The 26,251-nt window shown below is 41.9% G+C and overlaps 1 protein-coding gene across 2 annotated transcripts in view; it reads left to right on the top strand.

Annotated features, from left to right (window-relative positions):
* The window catches only part of SEC10 (exocyst complex component sec10), a 320,447-nt gene that overhangs the window by 203,171 nt on the left and 91,025 nt on the right, over positions 1–26,251 (top strand). The window lies entirely within an intron of this gene.

The following is a 26,251-nucleotide window of genomic DNA, read 5'->3' as shown; positions in this document are numbered from 1 at the left end:
CTTAAAGAAACATAGTAAATATTTTTTGGCATGTTTTTGACTTGAAATATGCATTTAGTTTAGAAATGAGAAAGCATCCATTGCAGTTTAATGGAAGAGATGATTAATATCAAATAATACATCTTTAAATACCCAGTAATCACTTAAATCAACTCCTGGATGCACAATTTTTCATCCTGCATTGTTGCTACATTATATAGTTCTGCAACTTCTGCTATATGTTCATTAGCATAGATGGACGTGCTATAATTCTCTTGATGTTACTATTAACAGCGTTCTATCAAGCCTTCTCCATGTATCGTTCCACTTTGTAGATATGTTTGTTGCTTCGTGCTCCCATGTACATGGGAGCATGGTTTATGCATGCATATGATTATTGGCATAGAGGTGGAAGAATGGATTAGTTGCTTAATGTATTAAGCACTGAGAGGGATAAGAAGAACTAGAGTGCAAACCTTGATCTGGATTGGATAATCATACAAATTGCATCTATATTACTACTTTTTAGGTGGAAAAATTGGAAGAATTGGCTTGCAAGGCCTATTTTTGTGGCAGGTCCCTGTTTGGAAAATTGGGGTCTTGAACCTTTTGGAGCCATTTTGAGGGTATCAAATGATGTGTTTTGGTGTTGCAACATTTGAAACCTGTGAGCACATTGATCTACAGTCTAAGACCTTTCCAATGGTGCAAAACTCTGACTCCTGCAAATTGACCTACCTTGTTGATGTTATGAATATAATTCATATAAAAATAATAAATATAAATATAAATATAATAAAAATAAATAATAATTAATTAACTAATGGTTAGTTAGTTAGTAATGAAGAAGCATGTCTTAGAGACATGACCATTCATGAAAGGGTACCTGCCTAGGGTATATAAGCAGACCCTCATTCTCATTTGTAATCATCTCATATCTCATATCAATTCTTATACAATAATCAATACACAGTTACATGTCTTACAATGGACACATACGTCTTTGAAGTATTTTAAAGATTTCCGCTGTGTATACGACTTTTGGTTGTTACAGGGAGTGAGAAGTCCATGGTACATACGTCAAATGGAAGGTGTAATTTGAAAGAATAGTGGAACAAAGTGCGGTAGCAAGAGAAGGCTATAGGCCACATGACATGGTACAAGGGTAGCTATAATGAGGGAGGCCCACACATGGGTCTATACATGTAGGAGGGAGAAATCGTGGTACATGAGTTACCTCGATCTTTGTTTTTCCACCTTTCTTCATATGCCTTTCGCATTTTATTGATTTTTCTTTTTATAACTACTCAAGGCTCCAGGGAATGAGAGCATGATGTGAATAATATAGTAGTGAATATCCCCCTAAGGTTGGGCAGTTCATCGTCCACTAGGGGTTGGGACAATCTTGGGTTCTTTAATGATGCAGGGGGCTCACATAAGGGCCCTAGGAACCAGGGTGATGACCAGTGTTTTCAAAACCGTTTTTAAAAACCGGTTACCGGTCTAACCGACCGGTTAGCAAGGCCGCCGGTCTAAACCGGAAAAAAAACCCAGTTGGAAAGGCCATTTCACCATTTTTTTGCCCTAATCGGTGAAAACCGGCCGGTTTAGGACGGAACCGGCCGATTTGTATCAAACCAGCCGGTTTTGTCCTAAATCGGCCGGTTTTAGGCACGCCCACCGTAAAGTTAAAAAAGCATATTTTTGACTGTATTTTAGGGGTTTTGGGGGGAAACTAAGGGTGTTTCAACCCTAACAATGTTGGAAATTAATGGTAATGTTAAATTCTTAAAGTAAAAGTGACATTTCCTTTAATTTTCATTTTCATCCTGTTACTTAAATTTTTAACATTACCATGAAATGACTCAGGATGTTTGAGAGTGGTTTCGACCTCATTGGATTTCATATGGAGAAACTAGAATTTTAGATTTCACTCAAAATTCAGCAGACTTAATGGTTTTCAGGATTTCATGGTTTGGGGGTAAACAATAAATGCAATCGGAGCTCCAAATGATGAGCAAAACCAGTGTTGATAATATCGCCGAGATATCGGCGATATTCGGAAATATCGCGATATTTTCGGCGAGCCGATATATCGCCGACAAAATATCGCGATATTTTCAGCTTTTGAAAATATCGCGCGATTTTCGAAATATCGCCGATATTTCGGAAAATATCGCCGATATTTCGAAAATATCGCCCGGTGACTGTAAAAAATTTCTGCACAGCCTATTAAAAATCCGATTTTGGTTTTTTTCATATCATTTTCATTTCTGATTGCTGGAGAAGGAAGGGGAGAGCTATGTGGTTGCTGCCAAGGAGGGTTTGAGTGTTCTAGGCCCTAGTATTGATATGCTATTCATGGTAATGTTAAATTCTTAAAGTAAAAGTGACATTCTCCTTAATCTTCATTTTCATCCTTTTACTTAAATTTTTAACATTACCATGAAATGACTCAGGATGTTTGAGAGTGGTTTCGGCCTCATTGGATTTCATATGGAGAAAGTAGAATTTTAGATTTCATTCAAAATGCAGCAGACTTATCAGTTTTTTAGGATTTCAGGATTGGGAGATTGTAATGTTTCCAGGTGACACCACCTGCCCGGGCTACCCCTACCACTAGTAGAGGACGTGGTTTACCTCCTATAGCTCCTACTTCTAGTTCTTCAGCTTCTAGAGCATAGCAAACTCCACTGCCAACTCCACCAGCACCAGCATCTACATCTAGAGGGAAAGGGAAAGCTGTGGCATTTTCTCGCAAGAGGGGCAGAGGAAATCAATAGGATTAGACTTTAGTTATTTTCTTATGTGCTTGTAAGTTGTACATGAACAATGAACATTGAATATTCAAGAATCAAGACCAAGCATATCACATTCTAATTTCTAAATAGTAAATTTTGATTCTATTTATTTTTTTAAAGTGAACTATGAACTTTGAGAAGTAATTATATTTTAATTTGATTAGATAAGCTGCAGCCTGCTATTTAATATGGATACAAAACTATATTTTGGTATATATATATATATAATGTGTCCCCCGTGTCTTGTTTCCAGGTCATTGTGTTTCGTATTGAATACTCGTATTTACGTGTCCTCCGTGTCTTGTGTCCTCGTGTCATGTGACTTAGCTTAGACAATATTGATGTATTGTCTCCGTGGAGGGTGGAGTCTGAGGAGCCCTCTTGGAGGAGTCACCTTCATGGTTAGAGCCAGTGGCAGATGATTCATTAGAGCAGGGGCAGCAAGAGGAGGACTCGGAGTCAGAGGAGCAGCTGCACTCAGAGGATGAGCAGCAGGAGGAAGAGGAGGACACTGCAGGAGCATCAGCATCAACGCCATCTGCTATAGATATAGGAGAGCATAGCCCCATACCTAGCACTCATTATTTGACATTAGGTGCAGAGGCAGGGTTAGGGCCTCCTACTACTAGGGGCAGGCCTAGCAAACAACCCATCATGTTTTCCCGTAAAAGGGGGAGAGGGCAGTGATTTCAGATAGATAGTTGTTAGTTTTACTTCTTGTGCTACATATAACTCATGATGATGAGATACTTTTATATATGTGATGTTATTTTGTATTGGTTTTCCACATTTGAGTCCTTGAATGGACAATTATCAGGGATCAGCAAGATTTGGTATCGCCTTTGATGTATCATTTCTATTTGACATCATATATATCAGTATTTTCTTCATATTTATGTGCCAATGTGTTTATTTCATGTTGTTATTGCTTTATATGTTTAAAAATCTGAAAAAAATGAATATATTATGCATTTTTTATGCTTGCCGATATTTGCCGATATTTTGCCGATATTTTCGCCGATATTGCCGATAAGATATTTTCTGGACCCTCGCCGATATTTTCCCGATACCGATATTATCAACACTGAGCAAAACTCCTGATCTAGATCCCATTGTGTTGGATGATATTGATCCAACATCAGAATGGGTGGAGGAGACTGAAGAACCTGTGTTTGAGGCTGATTTTGATATTGACATGGCTTTAGCAGGGGATGAAGCAGATTATGTGGTGGCATCAGAACTAGGATCAGTAGCGGCATCAAGGAAAGGCAAAGAACCAATCGAAGGCACTAGTCATGTAGGTTGACAAACTCGTGCTTCCATTAGGTCCACTTCTATTGTCATTGGTGGCATTGATACTGAGGTTGCAGATTAGGCTAGGGCATCCTTAGACTCTGAACCAGATGATGTCTATGTAGCTCCTGATGATGATCCTGTGTCTAGTAGTGGTGATGAACTTGATGATTGATCATGTGTACACCGTAGACTTGTAGTAGGCCAATGGCCTCATAGCTTGCAGAATTGTTTTTGGACTTTATAGGCCATTTAGAGCCTCATTTCTTATGTATTTTGCTATTTTGTCGATGATATGTATTGCACTCGGTGCCATTTTGATATATTCATCTTTACATGGTATATAAATGAGCAAACTTTGCATATTTTGTCTCTATTGGCTTGGAATCATGGTTTTACATCTTAAAAATAGTTTTGTTTCATTAAAAATTTATTATTTAATGTATTTTTTTAAAACCCGTTCGGTTAGACCAAACTAGTCCCGGTTAGACCGGTTCCGGTCGGTAAATCGGTTCATTAGGTGGACCGGTCCGGTCACCGGTTCCGGTTTTAAAAACATTGGTGATGACCATGATAAGGGGTAGAGCTCATGCTTGGCTTTTTCCCATGTGCTAAATTTTTATGTCCCGACCATCTTTTGCATTTTATGGTACATTTCCTGTTGTAAGTGGCCAAATTATGCTTTTAACTTTCTTTTTAGTTGCATCAACCTTCAGGGCATCGTTTCAGGCCCGACCCAAAGTGTGGACAAGGGGAGGGGGAGGCTAACTCCTTGTGGACCCAATGGACAAATGTGGACCCAGATGGGAAATATGTGAAAAGGGGTTATAATGAGTGGAGGGGAGTGATGTATGTGATGTTGAGAAGCGGGACCACGCAACCAAAATCAGGGTTTCCCATGTAATGCCACTCCTAAAGCTAGTAGCCAATAGATGAGATCCCACGAGACTCGGATGCAAGGTTAACCACCAAGTTGGACAAGGGGACAAGAGTACATACCAAGCCCCTTCTTTCTGCCAAATCCCCCACTAATCCATGCCCAGAAGTGTCCATGACAAGTAAGCAAAATTACCCAACTACATAATGAAAGCCTTACCTTCGGGGTTGCAAGGCCCACCTTCAAACATGCGATCATGACAGGTGGGCGGGGGTGCATAATCGCTGGTTCAGGTGGTGGAGATGATGGCACACTGAGCTATCTAGTGGCTGCAAGGGGCTACTGGCTACCGACTGAAGACAATATACGGGAAAAAATTCTCCGATGGGTGTCACCCACAGGTGGTGGTTAATAGTGTACAACACATAGGTCCAACAAAGCTTGCATCATCTTGATGTTGTAGAGGAGTGCACACATAAGTGAGCACTCTCAATATTGGATTAGGGATAAAGTTGTACAATAACAATTCTTATCCATGGAGGGAGGATGATCTCAGATTTTGTGTCCATATTTCAGGTTTAAGTCTTAATTTGTTCTTTGGAAATGTCTAAGACAAAGACATGATAAAGACTTATTAGTCACCTAAGTTACTAGGAAAAGAAACGATACAAATTCGGATTTGAAAATGGATAAAGATCCACATGATTTTTTAAAACCCAAGATTTGGATACAGTGAAGAAACACCATGTATAAAAAATACAATAATATTTTTTAATTCTAAAAACGTATTCAAAGTTAAAAATCAAAACAATTCATAAATCACAACCTTAGAACTGAAAGCATTAGATAATTCATAGATTTGAAGATAGAGATCATGATGCATCATGCTTTAGACAAGAAGGATAACTGTAAATACAAAATTGAGTGTATCATCAATGATCACTCTATTGATATAATGATGTAGAGAAGGTGCAACCACATGTTAAAAAATGGGTCTACATGCTCATCAATTGAATATTTCAACTCTACATGATGGTAAACTTGTCATATTCCTTGAAATTTTGCTTAAAATCTAAAAATTCCCATATAGTTACAAAGATAAATGAATATTAACACTGTTTGAGAAAATGCTATAGTCTATGTATCATATTGTTCTAACTTCGAAGAAGACTCTTCGTGTAGAGTTGGATGGGATTGATCTAATTAAATTATTAATGACATTGCCACCCTTTGTACACTATATATTATTATATATGTATTGTGTCGGTGCTTTCTTGTTAGAATTATCAAAAATTGAAGATTAAAATTTTGATGTGTCAAACCTTTCCGATAGCATTATCATGTGCTATACAACCTATAGGTTGTTAATAACTTATACAACTGTACAACCTACAAATTACAAATAAGTAATCTAAATAGAATATTTGGTTTTTAGGGTTGTTAGGCAAGGTTGTCATTGATGTCAATATGGCATTGTTCGTGATGGCAAATTCTTGTGAGCTATGATGTTGCCCTAGATTCCCTTTGATCATAGTGCCCTAGATGTCCTTGAACTAACCATGAAGATGCCATAATCTCATGCATATTATGATATCCTTGCTCTTGATGATAAAGCCCTAAAACCATGATGATGTCCTTGCTCATGATGACAAGCCCTTCTTGATTGATAAGGATGCCTAATCCTAATGACAAAGTATGGAGCCCTAATCCTTATATACAAGCCCTTGCCCTAACTAGCTCTATTGAAGAACAATGACAACACATTACATATGACGACATGAATGCTGCACTATTACGTGTTGACACTATAATGAATCACTTGGCGACATATGGTGACATGTAGGACTTCATGATGAAGTGAAAATAATATAAAGACATAGTTGGAGTCATAACAATGAAGAAACCATTAATGACCTCATGCTGTCCCAAACAATAGAAAAGCCTTGCTGTCCTAATCAGCTTCTGCACTAAAAAATAAAAAAGTCACAAAGAAAAATATTTTTTGACACCTTGCGGGCATCCTTTCACATTGGCTCCTTCACCATCTTGAAGAGGATTTTTCCCTCTTTCTAACGAGCCCTTACTTGCCCTCAAACTCCCGGTGGTTGAGGAGAATGAATTTTTAAGTTAGAAAAAAAATTATTTTGACAGTGAGCCGACCTGCACCTTGTCTTTCAAGTCGGCCTCCATACGGTGACATGTGTCTTCTCTTTGTCTTGCAAAAAACTCTATATATACAGTTTGGACTGCATTTCTCCTCAATAATTTCGGTGATCATTTTAGAGAAGGAACACAAAATTCGGATTAGAAGCACAGAAGGCTGAGGAGGACGTTATAGAATACAGTTTGGGCAAATACTTTCTGTGATTGGGCTTCCTCCATTACAGCTGTAAACAAGTGTGAGAACAGTTTTCTATGTTGGTGTAGAACTCAACTACAGTCCAGATCACAATCCTGAAGAAGCTCAAACCTTGGCAGTGACACCTGTGGTAGCTTGGTGAAGAACACAGATTAGAGGCACACAACAAGATAATTAAGGGCTCAGAAACTGTGTTGTATATCTCGGACTGTTGACCAACCTTGGAGGCTTGGATCACAAAATTGTTGGAGGCTCAGCATCACAAGGATCTGTCACCTATAGAAGCTCAGAATTGTTTGGTATCTCTGCTGTGATAGCCCCAGAACCTTACACAGTCACCAAGTGCCTCAGCCTTGTGGACTAGTCGACTGTGGAATCTTAGAACAGTTTGGATTTGTGGCAGCTTTATGTGCTACCCGTGGCACTAAACATCTTAGATCTGTGGAGCAGTGTTACCTAGAGCTTACCATTGTGTTGGACAGACTTGTGCACATTCACCTGGACAGACCTGACATTTACATCTCTATCTATGGTGAACTAACACATGAACAATTACACCTAAATTGGCTCGGATCTGGAAGCAATCTTGTATTGTGACTTAGACCTGTGTGTGGCAGCCACCTGTGAGATGCCTCATCTCAAACTACAACAAATTTGTGACAGACAGTGAACAATTAGCTTTGGAGGTCATCATTACAGCTCTCTTGTAGAAGGCTCGGACCTGGCTGTGGAGAGGTATTTAAGGACAAACCTGTGGGCAGTATACAACTGTGATAAGCTTGGGTTTGAACAAGGTTGAAGTATTCTTGAAGGAGCATTGTTTTGAAGATCTTGGAACATCACTTGAAGATCTCCTCGAAGTGAAATTTGAATATTGATCTTGGATTGGGCATTGGAGCAACACCTGGAAAGCAGTCCTATAGCAGCATGTTGAAGCATCCTGGAAGCCACCTGTAGCAATATATTGAAGATTAATGAAGATATTTTGAAGACACCCTTGGAGAGTTCTTGGGGCAACATATTGAAGATACTTTGAAGATTTCTTGAAGACATTTTTGAAGGTACCCCTTGGAGACCATGATGCATTGAAGTCATCATGAGGTGACATTGGAGAAATTGTTTGGGTACCATGAAGAACAACAGAGACACCTTCATGTGAAGATCAAGGTTGGCATTGATGACGTGACGTGGAGACTAAGTGAAGGCATTTATGAAGATTGACAGGGCTCGATGAAGAAGACACTGGGATACGTGACGTACAACTAAACATATCTTGATGAAGTAAAGCAAGGGTTGGAGCCCAAAAGGTTGGAGCCTCGAAAAGACAAGGTTGGTGCCTTGAAGGATAGGGTTGGAGCCCTAGAGGATCAAAGTCCTTAAGAAACCAGGTCGAAGCCTGAACCAAATATAGGGTTGGAACCCTTGATGGTGGTGTCTCAAAATTGATAAGGTTGGAACCTTGGAAGCCCAAGTCGGTGCTTGGCAAATATAGGTTGGAGCCTGGGAGATTGAAGATCGATGTTTTCATCTAGGGTTGGAGCCCTACCTATATTGTAATTGATTTCTTGAAGAAATTAATAAAATCATTTATTCTTATTGTTGTTCATTTTGTGTTACAAATATAAGTGATCTAACTGGTAAAAATAACAATTGAAAAGGAATATTGATTCACCCCCCCTCTCAGTATTTCCAACAAGGGTTTCAAATAGGTGGAAAATATCATTAAAATAAATAAATAAACCCAAATCCTTGATGTTATTTTCTCGGGATCTGAGATGTGAGGGCTAGTTGGCACAAAATCTATTTCAATAGCATGGGTTATGTTTTTCGTTTGAAGGATACATTTGTGTGATGGATTCTATGTGGATCTAGGTGGATCTATTTCCATATCTGTATTTGAAATGTGGATCCTCTAATCCAACCTCAAGATCGTGTGGATCCACTAACACAATTTTTTATCTTTCTATTTTTTAAATAAAACACTTTATATTACCACAAAGGAAGATTACACAACCCAATAAATGTCCTTCTCTGGTCTGCCGTGTGGGATTCCATACCAAATAGTTAGTTCAAGATCTTAAAATTTATGGAAGCCTTTTCTAACTATAACATCTGATAGGAAAATGTGAAACGAATCAACTAGTTCTAGCGATAAATAGTATGAGCATGGTTGATGTTGAAGTTTCTATGTCTAACAGTTAGAAACCCTCCATGTACTTTTTGATTTATTTCTTCCTACTTGTTCTAACTGATTAACAAGATATTTACCATGTAAATACTCAAAATAAACACAAGTACATGCTCAACACATTACATATCATCAACTGAAGGAAACAGAAACAAGCACCCAAATGACACCATTATTTTTGGAGTAGTGTCCCCAAAAAAACCCAATGCGGGAAAACCAGTGCAGCTATCTGAGGGTTTGAGTTATTAAGCAGTTTCAGAATACAATCTGGGTGCCAAATCCAGCTCACCCAATAGAGAAAAATCTTGGCAGTAGTACCTCTCTACTCGGAAGCAGATATTCCGGCTAAAACCTCGGATAAATGCTCCGATAGCTCCTCAGCTCCAATCTTCCCCACGAAACCCCAACGTTAGCCTCTAGGGACTGTGTCAGCCTCTCTCTGGCCCAACGTCATCTTTCCCGACAGTTCTGGCAGTTCCCGACAGTTCCAGATTTTGCCCTCTGCGTCAGCTTTCCCGAAAATTCCAGCAGTTCCTGGCAGTTCCCGCTGTTCCCGGCAGTTCCGACTTCTGCCATCTGCGTCAGCTTTCTCGACAATTCCGGCAGTTCCCGACAGTTCCAATTGTTCCCGATAGTTTTGGCTTCTGCCCTCTGCGTCAGCTTTCCCGGCTGCTGCATTGATCCTCGCGGCACTATCTCTGCCTCCCTACTTGTGTATTCACTGCCCCTGAGCTGAAACTTGAGATAACTCTCTCAACTTTCTTAGCAAACCCAGCCCCAGAAAGTCGAAATCTTGATTTCTTGGTGTGTTCTCCAAGTGACGCTCAAGCGTCCTCTTATACTTTTCTCGTTGACAAATCAACGACTGAGAATATGTCCTTAATCAACGACTAAGATTAGATCTAGCTTGATCCATGACTTTGGACCATTCTAACACAGTTTTATATTAATTCACATTAATATTTTATTTTCCCTGAGTTTAGACTTAGGGACTCCATTAAAAATATTAATTATTTTAATATCTCCCAAACTATTTAGAATCTGCCCAAAGCCTTTCTAGGTATTGGATATCTCATGTGCCTTAGCCTCTCCACCAATTTTTGTGGCTAGAGCACATCCAATGCTACCCCAAATCAACACTCCCTCTTAGCGAGGACTGTGCTCTATTAATACTCCTCATTAAGCATCACCCTAATCATCCGGCATCGGTCCCTGTGCTGATGCTAGGCCTGTTGCCCAACATCCTCTGTACTGCTGCATCATGTACTGCTACCCATGGACCTGCCACTGCCACTGCTGCATCTATACGACAGCTCCCTCTCATCCTGTTGCATCGTGCTGCCCATAGCATTGCCATTGCTAATTGCTGCACTGCAACTCAGTTACTGAGAAGTAACTGATCTCCCAACTCTGACATCTCCGTTAGGCTAGAAACACTCCCGGTGCTGAAGCTCCCTCTATCGCTGACAAGTGCTCCCTCTCTGACCTCTGTACTGCTGCAACTATTCCATGCATCTCGCACCGTTGCACACCTCTCTATGCCATCTTGCATTGGCACAACACTCCCATGCTTCTTGCACTGCTGCCTCACGCTATCTTGGGAATCCTACACTGTAGCTCCCTGTATTACTTCATCCGCATCCGTCTCTACTGACATCTGCCAGTCCTGCTACTCCTCTTCGGGGCTCCCATAGCAAGGTATAATCCAAGAGGTTGGGTACCTCGAGGATCCTTCCCCTCATCGCCTGTAGTCCGTCTAATTACAGCTCGATGTCTCCCCACTTCCGCTCAAGTGGCGTGTGTGCACTCATGGCACAGTCATCGTTTGTCTCCACTTCCTTCTCTGCCCTTGCTTGCGTAGCCTTGGTCTCGGGGGCCTCTCCCTTGCTCTTCTTCCTTGGACACTGGGTCGCATAATGAGTCAACTCCCCACAGTGGAAGCATTTGACCTTGGAGAGGTCCTTCTTCCGTTTCTCCTGCTTTCCCTCAGATGCTAGGTCAGCATCCACCTCCTCCTCCTTCTTGATTCTGATCCCCTTGCTGCTGCTCCCCGCCTTGCTCAACCTTTTGATCTCTTCTTAGCGAAGAGCCGCCCACATTTCTTCCCAATCTGGAAGGGTTTCCCTGCCCAGTATGCTCGGACAAACACCGCTTAGTCTTCTAAGACTGCGTTCAGGGCTGTTCTCACCATCAGTTCTTGGTACAGCGTGGCTCCTATGGAAGTTAGCTGATCTCGGATCTCCTTCAATCGACTGAGGAAGGGTCGACCTGTTCTCCCTTCTGCATTTGGTATGACCGCAACTGTTTTTCTAGTAGCATCTTCCTTTGCACGGAAGTATGCTGATACAACTTGGTCAGGACCTCCCACATCTCCCGTGCCGTACTCTTCTCGGTAATATGTGGTATTATATGATCCTTGACCCTGTCAAGAATGATACTCTTGGCCTTCGCCATTGCTTCCTCATGCCTGTCATTGTCAGCTGGGTCAATTGGGACTGCTGTCGTCTTTAAGGCGAAGTGCTTGACACGATTTCTATCAAGTACGGATAAGATTCTGGCCTTCCAGACTACGAAGTTTGAGGCTCCGTCCAGTCTGTCCTGGTCTCTTACTCCGTGTAGTGCCATTTTGCTACTCTTCTACTTCCCTCCTGGAAGTTCTCGATATGACTCGCTCTGAGCCTCGATTTCCCTCCTGGCAATCCTTCTGCCGATGTCGAGATGCCCCCTACCTTGATCGTCTGTACAATTGCACCACTGATCCGGATTTCTCGGCTAGAAACCCTCGGTAGCAACTCCCTCCTCCTTGGCCTTGCCCTGTTAGGTACTGTTCTGACAACAGTACCCCACCAGCTCCACTCTGCAACTTATCCACAGCCTCCTAAACCCCAACAACCTGAAGGTGAGAGCTCCTAGGCTCTGTGCAGTCCCAACACCGGCAAACTAGCTCCCTAAGCCAACTGCGTCAGCCCTCCTGGCCTCTGCGTGAGCCTGTCTTTGCCTCCCTCAGCCTTTGTGCAACCTCTTCTTGGCCCGAACTTGATGATGTAGGCACTGTGTCACCCCTTCCTTGCTGTTTCGTTTCTAGGAACAACTTCTGTCGCTTGGGACAACTGCTTTCTGCTGTTGCTGCTACTCTGCTCCACTGATGTCCTCAGTTCTCCTGTGGTCTGCAACCACACTCTAACAACATGTTGAAGTTTCTAAGTCTAATAGTTAGAAACCCTCGATGTACTTTCTGATTTATTCCTTTTTACTTGTTCTGATTAATTAACAAGTTATTTACCACGTAAATACTGAAAATAAACACAAGTACATGCTCAACACATTACAGATCATGAACTGAAGGAAACAGAAACAAGCACACCTTGCCCTGCCATCCCTAAGGCTAGTACCTCATAGGGTCAAAACAACATCTTCAAGTGAAAATTCTTTCTTTGATCCTTTCCTCACCTTGTCTAGGGTAAGAATATCATTGGTTGCTACATTCTTTCCTCATACCCTAGACTGGGTCAACTTGGCCCCGTGTGGTCCCACTCCTTTGAAAGATCATTTTTTGAGAACCATTTAGGATACCAATTCTAACAAGGATTTTAGGGATTGGGGAACTCCTTCACAAGTCTTATCCCATAAAACTAACCCTCAAATCCTCTCTTCCTTTTCCTAGAATACATAGTACCTTGCTGAGAAAGCAAGCTCGCTCCATCCTTCAAACGCCTCTGGGAAGAGGGTTCCTTTGGGTCACTCATATCCATCGACTTATTTTTCATTGGTGGCTCCATACATACCGGGTCTCCTCCCATCGGTGAAAGTCCGTAAACAAAAGGGAGCTTTAGCTGAGGTGACAGTGGGCTAAGTCTCCATTTGTTTCCCTTGGCCTAGCATTTGCCCTTTAGGGATCCCCCTTAGGTCCCCTACTAGTTTGAGCGGTAACAGGAACATTCATTATTTGCCATACAATGAGTAATATATGCAATTGCCAACCAAGAAGCTTTCCAAAAATGATTTTCAATAATTAGGGCACAATAACATTAACCTAGTTGCAACAATTCCATACATTAGATATAATTCCAAGAAAATATTCAACAAGAAGCACTTACAAGATGACAATATGATATATCCATCCACAAATCATGAGATAGCTCCAAAGAAGATCAAAAATTTCAACTCCAAATGTAAAAATGCATCTAAGAATCTCCAATAGTCTCCAAAAAAGAGTGCGAGTTATTTTACAAGAGAAGAATCCAGGTGATGATGATGCTCTCTCACAATGAGAGCTAGTTCTATTTATATGATCCTTTTCTAATTCAAATTAGCCTAATTACGCCAACAATTATAAAATATTCTACAAATAACAAATCTTGGTGACAAGCCCACCAAGTAGCTAATAAAGTGATGAAGAAGCCATACATAAGTGAGATGAAATGTTAAAATAATGATGTAGAAGGGTTGTTGGAGGGCCTCGTTGAGTCGTCAAGGTGCCATGATGAAGAAGAGGGCTCCATGAATGACGGTCAAGGGGCTTGCCCTTTAATGTCTGTGCAAACATCATGTGGTGCTCCAAAATGGCTCCGAGGCACAAGTGGTAGTCGCACGGGTCTCCTAATGAAAAATAACTCTGTAGATTGCTCCAAATGAGGGCATGGAAAATGGTGCTTGCCCTCCCATGTCTCAAGGATGAGACAAATCTCCTATGGGCCTCAGATGAGTTGCCAAACCTTGTATATGCTAAGCCGACCGGGGGGCATTGTTGGTCCAAGTGCATCATCTCGCATATAATGTGGGGCATTGAACAAGCCGTTGAAGGTGTTGAGGCTGCCCATGGCATGAGATAATGCTCTGTCACATGATGGAAACCCATGGCTCTCAACGCTTCCGCTACAAGTGTTAATATGATCCTTTGGTGGCCTTGGGCCCCAGTTAAGTTGCTTAGCCCACGATGAAACCGTCTGCCAATCCTGTATAAGATCCAATGCGTCTCCTGACCTTTAGATACAATAATTCATTAGCGCAATTGAGTGAATAAGCTTGTTAATTCAGGGGCAAAAGTGAGACTTCATAATGGGTTTCCCTTCCAAATTTGGGGCTTTGAACATGTAATGGTGTTACCTCCCAAGGTAGGAGTGGCTAATAAACAACCCTATTAGGTGTTTCCTCCCCTAAAGGGAAGGGCATGTCCAAGTTACGTCCTTCAATTGGTAGGCATCATGTGGATAATGATGAGGTGGATGGGGCAAAAGTGAGACTTTATAATGGGTTTCCCTTCCAAATTTGGGGCTTTGAACATGTAATGGTGTTACCTCCCAAGGTAGGAGTGGCTAATAAACAACCCTATTAGGTGTTTCCTCCCCTAAAGGGAAGGGCATGTCCAAGTTACGTCCTTCAATTGGTAGGCATCATGTGTACAATGATGTGTGGTTTGACGGAAAGTCACATGGGCGAAGCCCGGGCAGACCGAAGTTCAAATCTCATTAAGTACAATGACCTGCTGTGGTGGCAGCTAGAGGGGCAGATTCCCCTTTCCCGTGAGTCTGCTCTTGCTAAAATCATAGGAACTTAGTATATCTGACTTGCAGGTGGTTGGTTATGCTCTTGGTGTTATAGTGGCAGCTATGAGGTTTGATCCTTGGTCTCCCATAGATTAGGCCTGGCGGTTACCGATTCACCATGTGGTTAAAAAAAATGATGAGGTGGATGGGGATACAGGGGTCTCAAGGCCAAATGCCATGAGCTCAAGGGTGGTAATGGTGAGGGATGTCCACGTATTTGGGTGTATGAATGTAAGAGGGAGCAATCGTGGTACATGAGTTACCCCGACCTTTGCTTTTCCACCCTTCTTCATTTTCCTTTTGTCTTTTATTTTACTGCTCGAGGCTCCAGGGGATGAGAGCATGATGTGTTTGATATGTAGTGATTACCCCCTTAAGGTGAGGTAGTTCATCGCTCACCAAGGGTTGGGACATACATGGGTTACTTAATGATGCAAGGGGCACTCATAGGGGCCCTAGGAACTAGGGTGGTGGCCATAATGATAAGGGGTAGAGCTCATGGTTGGCTTTTGTCCATGTGCTAAATTTTACAATGTTCAACCAAGACTTCGGTGCGGGGAGACGCACAGGGGGGACGTGTGGGAGTACCCACAAATTTTAGGGAAATTTCGGGGGTGTGGGGAGATGTTGAGGTATATATATATAATTCAAGTTCATATTCATTGTTCATTGTTCAATAATGAAAGCATAAAAATATTAAATAGACAATTGAATCATTGTCCCATCCTCATCATTCATTTTGATACATACATCATTCATATGACATACTCAAGTCTCACTATTGAATTATTCATACATACCATGAGATACGATAAAAAAATAAAAAATCAATAATGAAATATTCAAATACATTGATCCATATCATTCATCATTCAATGATTCATCATTTTACAATCTACATTGATTTAAAAATTAAATTCATCATTCATCATTCTAGAATCTAAATTGAAAGCAAAACATACTAGTATATTTTCGAAGTTTGGACATTAAATATATATAACTCAAAGTTTGAACCTAGGTTTTAGACTTTTAGTTATTTAATGTTTTTTTGTTCTATTTAGTTTTAATTTTAATTTTTTTTAATTGTTTTGATTTTTGATTTTTTAATTTGGGTCTTATTAGACAAATTTAAAGGGGGACGCACATAAGCACCCTTTTTGAAGGGGGACGCCCAAATGCACCCTTTTTGGGGAGTCTAGACTCCCACACTGAAGGGGGACCCCCAGACGTACCCTTTTTGGGGAGTCTAGACTCCCACACTAGGGAAACGCACCCTCTTGCGTCTCCCCAAGACTCCCCAAAAAAGGTGTGTGGGGAAACACACCCCGAAGAGACTCCCCATCCTGGGTGCGAGGGGTGTGTGCACCCGACCCTGGGGGATGTGTCCCCGTGGAACATTGAAATTTTATTGGTCCGAATTGGATCATTATATTGTTTGTCATCTATCTTGATGCATTTGGAGTGGAAAAAGTGGAGGAATCAGCTCATGGGACCATTTTTACTGGCGGGACCCAGTTTGGCAAAACGAGGTTTGAAACCTTCCAAGAGCATTTTGAGGCATCAAACGACGTTTTTTGGGGGGAAATTGTCGCTTATGTGCCACACCTTTCCATGCTATTCTACACACAAAAAGCTTTCCAACGCCGCAAGAATCGCGTCGATCAGAGTCCGTATGCAAAAGTTATGCCACTCAAAAGTTGACCTTTCTGTTTTCACACCTATTGTTCGAGAGGATGTCGCGTCAACCCCCATTATTCATGGAAAAGGGGCTAACCACGTGTTTTTGATGTAGCAGACTCTAGAAGAGTCTATTTTGTAACTCTAGTTAAGAGTTGATGTAGTCAAACTTAACCACTAGTAGGCTATCAGGTTGTGTTATAACTGGGCCACTAGGAGGAAGAGGCTTTCGATTCTTTCGAGAGAATTTTGTTCCATAGTTGAGCAAAGATAGCCAGCAGAGATAGGAGGTAAAACACACAGAGAGGATCTGTGCACTGTAGCAGCCCATGGGCCACAAACATTACTTCTTTATATCTGCAGCCATATTTCTAGACAGAGAAAGAGTGCGAAGGGGCCTCACCTTCCAGCTGGGTTTTCTCCCGAAAGGGTTCCCCAGAGAGCATATTTTGTGTATTATGTGTGTGTAAGATTATTGTGTCGTTCTCTACTTTTTTGGTTGATTTACTTTTACATGCATGCATTAATTACAGTTAATTTTACAGTTCTAGAAATGAAATAAAACTGTAATAGTGTAGAATATCAGATTTTTAATATAATATTATCAGATATGTTGTGACAAACTGTCCAGTGGAATATCCACGACAATTTATAGATCATTTGGTATCAGAGCAGGTTTCTTTGGGTATTTTATGGAGATTGCAGGGATCTAGATTGGCGAGGCCGAAAATCATAAAACCCTAATCATGGGTGATGAATCTGTAAATGAACGTCGTGATCTGCAGAGGTGAGATTTTCACGGCTCGAAGAACAAATTGCGGATATAAATCGCAATGACAACCTCCTCATGGTGACCTGATCTGAAAATGGGGCACTTAGGCTTCTTGTCTAACTTACAAGAACCTATCCCACTTCCAAAGCTTAAATATTCGCAAGTCTTAATGACTAACTTGTGTGGAATTAAATATGTGCTTGAAAATATGGGTGTATGCTTATGTTTGTTTTAAACTATTGAGGTGCTGTAAATTGATTTGCTTAAACTGATATAAAGAAAATAGCAGCAATTAAAACAGTAGATACAATGCAACAATAAAACACATACAAAACAACAATATTAATTTGGAGTTCACCCAAAACTCTTGGGCTACGTCTCCGTGAGCTCTAATCAACTTGACTAGGCTCTTTGGGATTATGGCAAAGTCCTTTTTTTTGACAAGCTCTTGGCTCAACTCCACTATTTTACATAGAAACATTGGGTTCGGACACCATTTTATCCCTGGCTCTTGAAGCTCTCAGCTTTCTGGCTCTCGGCTCTCACTCTGGCTCTCGGCTCTGGCTCTGGCTCTGGCTCTGGCTTTTGGCTCTGGCTTTTGCTCTTCAGCTCTGGCTTCTTTGGCTCTCTGTTAGTTTACAACCCTCTGGCTTTCCACTTGAACTCTAAGTGACTCCCTCGGCTGCTCCATGCTTCAGCTTTTTGCTTTCTACGTTGCTTGTTTTCACTCTCGCTGCTCAATTGAGCTCTCTGCCAACTTTGAGGTACTTTCCCGGCTTTTTGGCTTCCCTGGCTATTTCTTTGCGATTCATTATCCTTACGGCTCTGTGGCTTCTTTGCTCCCTGCCAGCGAGAGTGGCCATCTGGCTTTGCGGCGCTGTGGTTGCTAAATGCATCATTGCCTGTAAAAACGCCTGCTGCAGCGTGGCATGATGATCAGGAGCAGTTGCAGAAGGAATTAGGGCCGTTTCATAGGCAAAAACCTGAAGTTGGGCAAAATCCCAATACACAGAGATTGCCTGCAAAATATACTATCGGGTGTATATTTCGGACGTGAACTTCCATCAAATCGCCCCAAAAAACCCTTTTGGGTCTGCCATTAGGTGTTATATCGCTATCGCAGGTCGCTTGGTCATGGGTTCCTTTGTATTTGTAAAAATACATTAAAACATTGAAATCCCAACGAAATGGCTTTATGGCGGACTTCAAATAATATCCAGCTGTCTTTATAAACCCTTTCGGGTCCAGATTCATCGCATCGGCGCATTCCCTTTGTATTGTCGTGATGCGACATGTCGCAATTGCATATCGCAAAGTCCCGGGGTCTTTCCATATGGCACGACCTATGCTGATGTCGATCTGCCGACGTCGATATCGACGATCGCAATATTGCTCGGCCCGGGGTCCCGCCTTAAGTCCCATGCCATCGTCGATGTCGATCCGCCGATTTCGGCGATCGCAGTGTCGCATCGGCCCGGTCCTTATGTTATATCGCATGTCTGCCTCCGACTCGATATGTCGGGGATTGACGATCAGGGGTTTCTCCCCTTTCCGCTTAAGTCCGCTCTTTTTTCCTTGGTCCGATGCAATTTCTCTTTATAAGGGATTTTGCCCATTTTAGAGGATTTTTCCTCTTTTTCTAAAGAACATAGGGCATCTTCTTTCTGCGTAACTTTTGCATCCTAAGTCCTTTTTTTCCCATTCAAGTTGCAACAGATTCAGAACAAGACGGTCGCTGCAATGGGGCTATTTCCAGGAACTTCCTTAGACTTTCATTTTTTCTCTGCGAGGAATACTTAGACTTAGGAGTCTATTCAAAATCCATGTTGGATCATGACCCTAAGAAATAAGCTGGGGATATTTGGAGAAGAAGGGGGTTCAAATGCAAAAGACAAATCAGAAGCGGGATCGGGGATCGAGAAGACGCAGATAACCTGTCGAAGAAAGAACTCGAAAATATCGACCCAGTTCGAGTGTCGTGAACCAATCCCTGTTTAAAGTGGAAGCAAAAGTCGATATCAAGCCATATCACGACGAGATCGACGCTCTGAAGCTGAATCACTGGTTGCAACAATTAGAAGTTTATTTCAGTGTCCATCAGATTGAGAAAGGGCATAAGATCTCTTTTAGGCAGCTGAAATTGGAGGGCGACGCACTGACTTGGTGGGAGAGCCACACAAAAACCTTGATGTTGGAGGGAGAACCTCCAGTGACTAAGTGGAAGGATTTCAAAACCCTCATTAAGTCACTTTTTTATCCCATTGGGCATGTGGAAGATCAGTAGATTTGATGGCATTACTTCAGGCAAAAGCCGGGCCAAAGCTTGCAAGAGTACACCACAAAATTCAGAAAGATGGCTATAATGTTGGGTATCTCCCCAAAGAACCCAAATGTATTCCTCAAGTATTTGGGGGGTCTGCACCGCCATCTGCGTGAGCAAGTGATGCTGTTCAAGCCCAAAACAGTGGATGAAGCTTGTGTACAGGCACAGTACTTGGAGAACATAGGCCTCAAAAGAGCGCAATCAAGTGGATCGAAGAAAAAGGAGCAACAAGACGCTTCTAACGACGGGAAGAAGAAGCAAAAACAGGGAAAGATAAAAATATGACAGCCACAACACACCAATGCAAAGATCCTAGTAGCCACTGCAACCACTACAACATTGATGGCCATACAGAGGAGAAGTGCTGGAAATTGCATCCAGACCTAAACTCGAAAAACAAGAAGAAAGATAATTAGAAGAAGAATCTCATGGTCACTGATTCGAGCAACCAAGTCGAAAGCAGCTCAAACGTGGATGAGAAGATCATTTGTACATCAGTATAGAAGGAGGTGAATCTGAGTAGCCTTCAACAACAAGAAGAGAAAGAAATGACCAAACTCTTCCATGTAAAGATACACGTCAGGAAGATGGAGATTGATACTTTGTTTGACTCAGGATCGCAGACAAATCTCGTTGCAGCAGATCTGGTCAAGAAGTTGCGGCTGGATGAATTTGATCATCCAAACCCATATCCATTGGGATGGGTACATAAGGATGTAGAGCTGAAGGTAATAAAACAGTGTAAAATTAGATTTGCTATCAATGTTGATTTTATTGATGAAGTAGATTTGGATGTGGTTCCCCTTGATGTATGTGGAGTCGTGTTTGGGAGTCCATACATGTACATGCATGATGCAATATTCATGAGGAGAGCTAACCAGTACCAGCTCATCAAGGATGGAAAATCATTCATCATCAATGTGCACAAAGGCAAGTCGAAAATTTCACTGGTAAGTGCCAACCAAGCCAAGAAATTGATCAGTTCCAGCAAGAAGTATGTTTTATTGTTTTTAAGAGAAAATCAGTCTGTAGAGGAGTTAATAAGAGGCAATGCATCCCTAGACGGGTGTACTAAGAAACAAAAATAGCAGTTGGAGGAGTTGTTACAGGCATACAAGGACGTGTTTCGAGAGCCTAAAGGGTTACCCCCTAAGAGAGAAGTGGAGCACGAGATCTAGCTATTGGTAGACTCACCATTGCCAAATATTGGGATGTTCAAGCAGTTTGTTATAAAAGCAAGTGAGTTGAAGAAACAATTGCAGCAGCTACTGGAACAGGGTGTCATTCAACCGAGTACATCACCATGTGGGTCACCCATCATCATTGTGCCAAAGAAGGATGGGACTTGGCGGATGTGTATAGATTACAGGGCGTTGAATAAAATCACGCTCAAGAATAGATACCCCCTGCCTAGGATAGATGATCTGCTAGATCAGTTGCAACAAGCAAAGTATTTCACCAAGCTAGACTTGAAGTCTGGATATCACCAAGTTCAAGTCAAAGAAGAAGATACATGGAAGACCGCCTTCAAAACCAGGAAAGGTTTGTATGAGTAGTTAGTTATGCCATTTGGCCTATGTAATGCACCAACTACATTTATGAGATTAATGAATGATATACTGTGCCCTTTTGTAGATTCATTTGTTATTGTCTATTTAGATGATATTCTAGTATATAGCGCTACCTGGGAGGAGCTTATTTCACATTTGACACAGGTGCTGGAAACATTGAAGAAGCACCTGTTGCTAGCAAATCTCAAGAAGTGTGGGTTTGCACAACAGTCCTTGGTGTATTTGGGATATGTGATTGGTGGAGGAGAATTGAAGGTAGATCCTTCCAAGATGGAAGGCATCATGAAATGGCCTGTGCCTACTAATGTTACTGAGGTTAGGAGTTTCATTGAAGCAACGCAGTACAATACCTGAAGAAATTCACAGCCTCGTTTTCAGCGGTAGCAACACCGCTCCATGCCATAACAACAAGTGGCAAGAGTTTTCAGTGGGGAAAAGGTCAGCATAAGGCTTTCGATGAGTTAAAGAAGAAGATCAGTGAAGCACCAGTGCTAGGATTACCAAACTTGCAACGACCCTTTGAAGTGGAGACAAATGCAAGTGGGTATGCTATGGGCACTGTCTTGATGCAAGGAGGAAGGCCTATTTGCCACCATTTTGGAGTATTTCATGGGGCAGTTCTTAACTATCCTACCTATGATAAGGAGCTCTATGCCATGGTGCAAGCTGTGAAGAAGTGGAAGCACTATTTGATGGAAAAGGAGACAATAATCCACACGGATCACCAACCGTTACAATACCTGCAGACCCAGAATAAGCTACAACAGACCAGGCATTACAAGTGGATAGGGTTTTTATAACGGTTTCATTTGGTGATCAAGTATAAGAAGGGCAGCACATACAAGTTGGCCGATATGCTTTCAAGGCCACCCACATCAAAGATTACAGTTTTGGCGACTCTTATGCACATGGAGCCATTCACCCATGATGCATACAGAGAGGCATATTTAGAAGATGAGGACTTCAAGGAGGTGTATTAGCAGTTGCAGAGTCAGAGTCATGTGCACGATGGCGACAACATCATTGACTACCATCTCCAGGATGGGTTACTTTACAGGCTGGATAAGCTATGTGTTCCTAAAGTTGAGCGTTTGCAGCTGATTGGAGAGGTTCACACCTCCAAGGTTGCAGGGCACTTTGGTGTAGGGAAGACCATGTCTAGCTTGCAGAGGTATGTGTATTGGCCCAAGATGCGAGAACAAGTAGCTAGGTTCATAAGAGGATGCATGCTTTATTGTATCAACAAGCCTAGCAATAGGAAACAGGGTCTATATCGTCTCTTACCTGTACTACTCGTCCTTGGGAAAGCATTTCCATGGATTTTGTGGGAGGTTTACTGGCAACCAGGAAGGGACATGACTACCTGTTCGTGGTAGTTGACAGGTTCAGCAAGATGTGTGTTTTGATGTCCTGTAAAAAGACCATCAGCGGACAAGAAGCAACAAACTTGTTCTTTGGACAAGTTTGGATACACTTTGGGATACCAAGGAGCATCATTTCAGACAGGGATACAAGATTTCTCAGTGCATTCTGAACTACATTGTGGGAGAAGATGGGCACGAAGTTGAAGAGATCTACAACATTCCTTCCACAGACAGATGGGCATATAGAAGTAGTCAACAGGACTTTGGTGTAACTTCTGAGGGGTTACAACCAGAAGCATCTGAAGGCCTGGGATGAAAATCTGGTATATATACAACATTATTATAACAGAGCGGTCCACACTTTTATAGGAAAGGCCCCATTTGAAACTTGTTTTGGATATTTGCCACCTTCACCTTTGGATATTGCATATGGGCAGCAAGGAGTGAAGGAAGACTTTACAGGAGATGTTTTGAGAGAAGGAAAATTTATAGAGAAGATCAGGCAGATCCATATACAGGTACAGGAAGCACTGCAGAAGTCGTAGGAGAAGTATAAGGCCAGACATGATTAACACTGAACAAAGAAATCATTCAAGGTGGGAGACAGAGTATGGCTACAGTTGAACAAGGAGAGGCTGCAGGGGCCTAGTAAGAAAATCAAGCTCAGATACGGTCCGTTTGAGATACTGGAAAAGGTGGGTGACAATGCCTATCGACTCAGTTTACCAACATATATGTTCATTTACTCAGTTGTAAATGTGGAGAATTTGAAACTCTATGAGCCTTCCATGCTAGATTAGGAAGAAGAACAAGTCCTACCTTTTGTGGTGGATTTGGCACCAGATGCTCAGGCAGAGTCGACAAAAGATACAATTTTGCAAAAGAGGTCTAGAACTACAAGACAAGGGCAACAAGACCTTTGGCAGATTGGGTTGAAGGGACAACTTCCAGGCAAAGCTAAATGGTAGACCAGAAAGAAGGTGGAGGAAAAATTTCCTCACTTCATTCAGTAAAAGCTTTTGAGTCTACAGAAGATACAATTTTGCAGAAGAGGTCTAGAACTACAAGACAAGGGAAACAAGACCTTTGGCAGATTGGGTTGAAGGGACAACTTCCAGGCAAAGCTAAATGGTAGACCAGAGAGAAGGTGGAGGAAAAATTTCCTCACCTCATTCAGTAAAAGCTTTTGGGGACAAAAAGCTTCCCAAAATGGAGGGGTGTGATCCGAATTGGATCATTATATTTTTTGTCATCTATCTCGATGCATTTGGAGTGGAAAAAGTGGAGGAATCGACTCATGGGACTGTTTTTGTTAGCGGGACCCAATTTGGCCAAACAAGGTCCGCAACCTTCCGGGAGTGTTTTGAGGCATCAAACGATGTTTTTTGGGGGTAAAACTTTGTCGGTTAAGTGGCACACCTTGTCATGCTATTCTACATAGAAAGATTTCCAACGACGCAAGAATCACGTCAATCGGAGTCCATATGCAAAAGTTATGCCACTTAGAAGTTGACCTTCTTGTTTTCACACCTATAGTTTGGGAGTATGTTGTGTGAGCTCCCATTATTCATGGAAAAGGGGCTAGCCACGTGTTTTTGATGTAGAAGACTCTAGAAGAGTCTATTTTGTAACTCTAGTTAAGAGTTAAAACTAGTAGGCTGTCAGGCTGTGTTATAACCAGGCCACTAGGAGGAAGAGGCATTTGATTCTTTCGAGAGCATTTTCCTCCATAGTTGAGAAAAGATAGCCAGGAGAGATAGGAGGTAGAGCACACAGAGAGGATTTGTGCACTATAGCAGCCCATAGGGCACAAACATTACTTCTTTGTATCTTCAGCCATATTTCTAGACAGAGAAGGGGAGCGAAGCGACCTCACCTTCCAACTGGGTTTTCTCCCGAAAGGGTTTCCTAGAGAGCATATCTTGTGTATTATGCGTGTGTGAGATTATTGTGTCGTTCTCTACTTTTCTGGTTGATTTACTTTTACATGCATGCACTAATTACAGTTAATTTTACAGATCTAAAAATTAAATAAAATTGTAATAGTGTAGAATATCAGATTTTTAATATAATATTTTCAGATCTGTTGTGACGAATTGTCTAGTGGAATATCCACGACAGTTTACAGATCATTTATTGACCTGACCATCTTTTGCATTTTGTGGTACATTTCCTTTTGTATGTGGCCATATTATGCTATTATATGTTTTTTAGTTGCATCAACCTCCGGGACATCATTCCAGGCCTAACCCAAATATGTGGACAAGGGGAGGGGAAGTACCAGAGGCGTGTGGACCCAATGGTCATGTGGACCTGGAGAAAGAAGATGGTGAAATGGGGGGGATGTAATGTGTGGAGTGGAGTGAAAAATATAAGAGGAAAACCAATGCGCACTACCAAAATCAGGGTTTCCAAAGTAGTGCCCACCCTAAAGCTATAAGCCAGTAGGGGAGATCCCACGGGACTATCGTTGAGGATTAATCCCCCTAGTTAAGGTAAGGGAACAAGACTACAGTCAAAACCCTTCCTCCTTCCATGTCACCCAATAATCCATACCCAAGTGTGCCCAAGAAAAACAAGCGTAAGCACCCAATTGCATAATGAAAAAATATACCTTTAGGATTGGATGGCCCACCTTCAAACATACAATCTTGACAGATGGGTGAGGGGACATGCAATTGGCTCGGGGAGCGAAGACTTTGGCACAATATCTGCTACATTGGTGGCTGGTAGGGGTTGCTCGCTACCGAATAAAGACAAATCTAGGACAAAAATTCTCCTATGGGGTCACCCACAAGTGGTGGGTAACAAGTCCTCCAATTGATGGTTAAGATTAAAGGAATGCCAACTTCGATTGAGATTGGTTGCAGTGATGTGAGCAAAAGGAAGAGTGGGGGTTACACAATGCGGTCTAATGTTAGACAAAGGGGGGGCGGGTCCGCAATTGAGGAAGATTGTCGATTGAATCGATAGTCCATATGGAGTGTTGGGGGATGGGGGCACACTCTAGGTTTCTTCCTTGTAACGATGCATCACAGGGCCCTCGATGGAGCTTTGCTCCCTTGATGGAACTATGCATTGCCAATTCCTTAGCTAGAGCCCTGATTCTGTGCTGGAGTCTTTCACCCTTGCTGGAACCTTGCACAATACTCTCGAGATTGATTGTTGGTTGTTGAATGTTTTTGTCGAGAGTTGTTTGCTTCTTGTTGATCAATTTCAACCCCATTGGTCAGGTTTTAGCTCCAATTGCTTTGATTCCCAATCCAGTTTTGTTGAGCCTTTTAAATTTTGAGAAAAGTGTCCTTCTGAGTAGTGGGCTTAAGCAATGGGAATGAAGAGAGAAAGGTTGGCATGGTATCAATGACCATTATCATCATGCAATAGGGAGGTGTCTGCCATGTGTTGAAGAAAGTGTAACTAGGTTCGGTCTTCATTATTATTAAATGTACTCTTGTATATATAAAATGAAAAGAAATTATTTTTATTATTATCAAGCTTGGG

This window comes from Pinus tabuliformis, chromosome 7, assembly GCF_031772625.1.
Source record: "Pinus tabuliformis cultivar Carrire ecotype Pingquan chromosome 7, CPIR1, whole genome shotgun sequence".
NCBI lineage: Eukaryota > Viridiplantae > Streptophyta > Pinopsida > Pinales > Pinaceae > Pinus > Pinus tabuliformis.
Note: the sequence above shows the minus strand (reverse complement) of the source record. Positions and strands in the feature narration are given on the sequence as shown.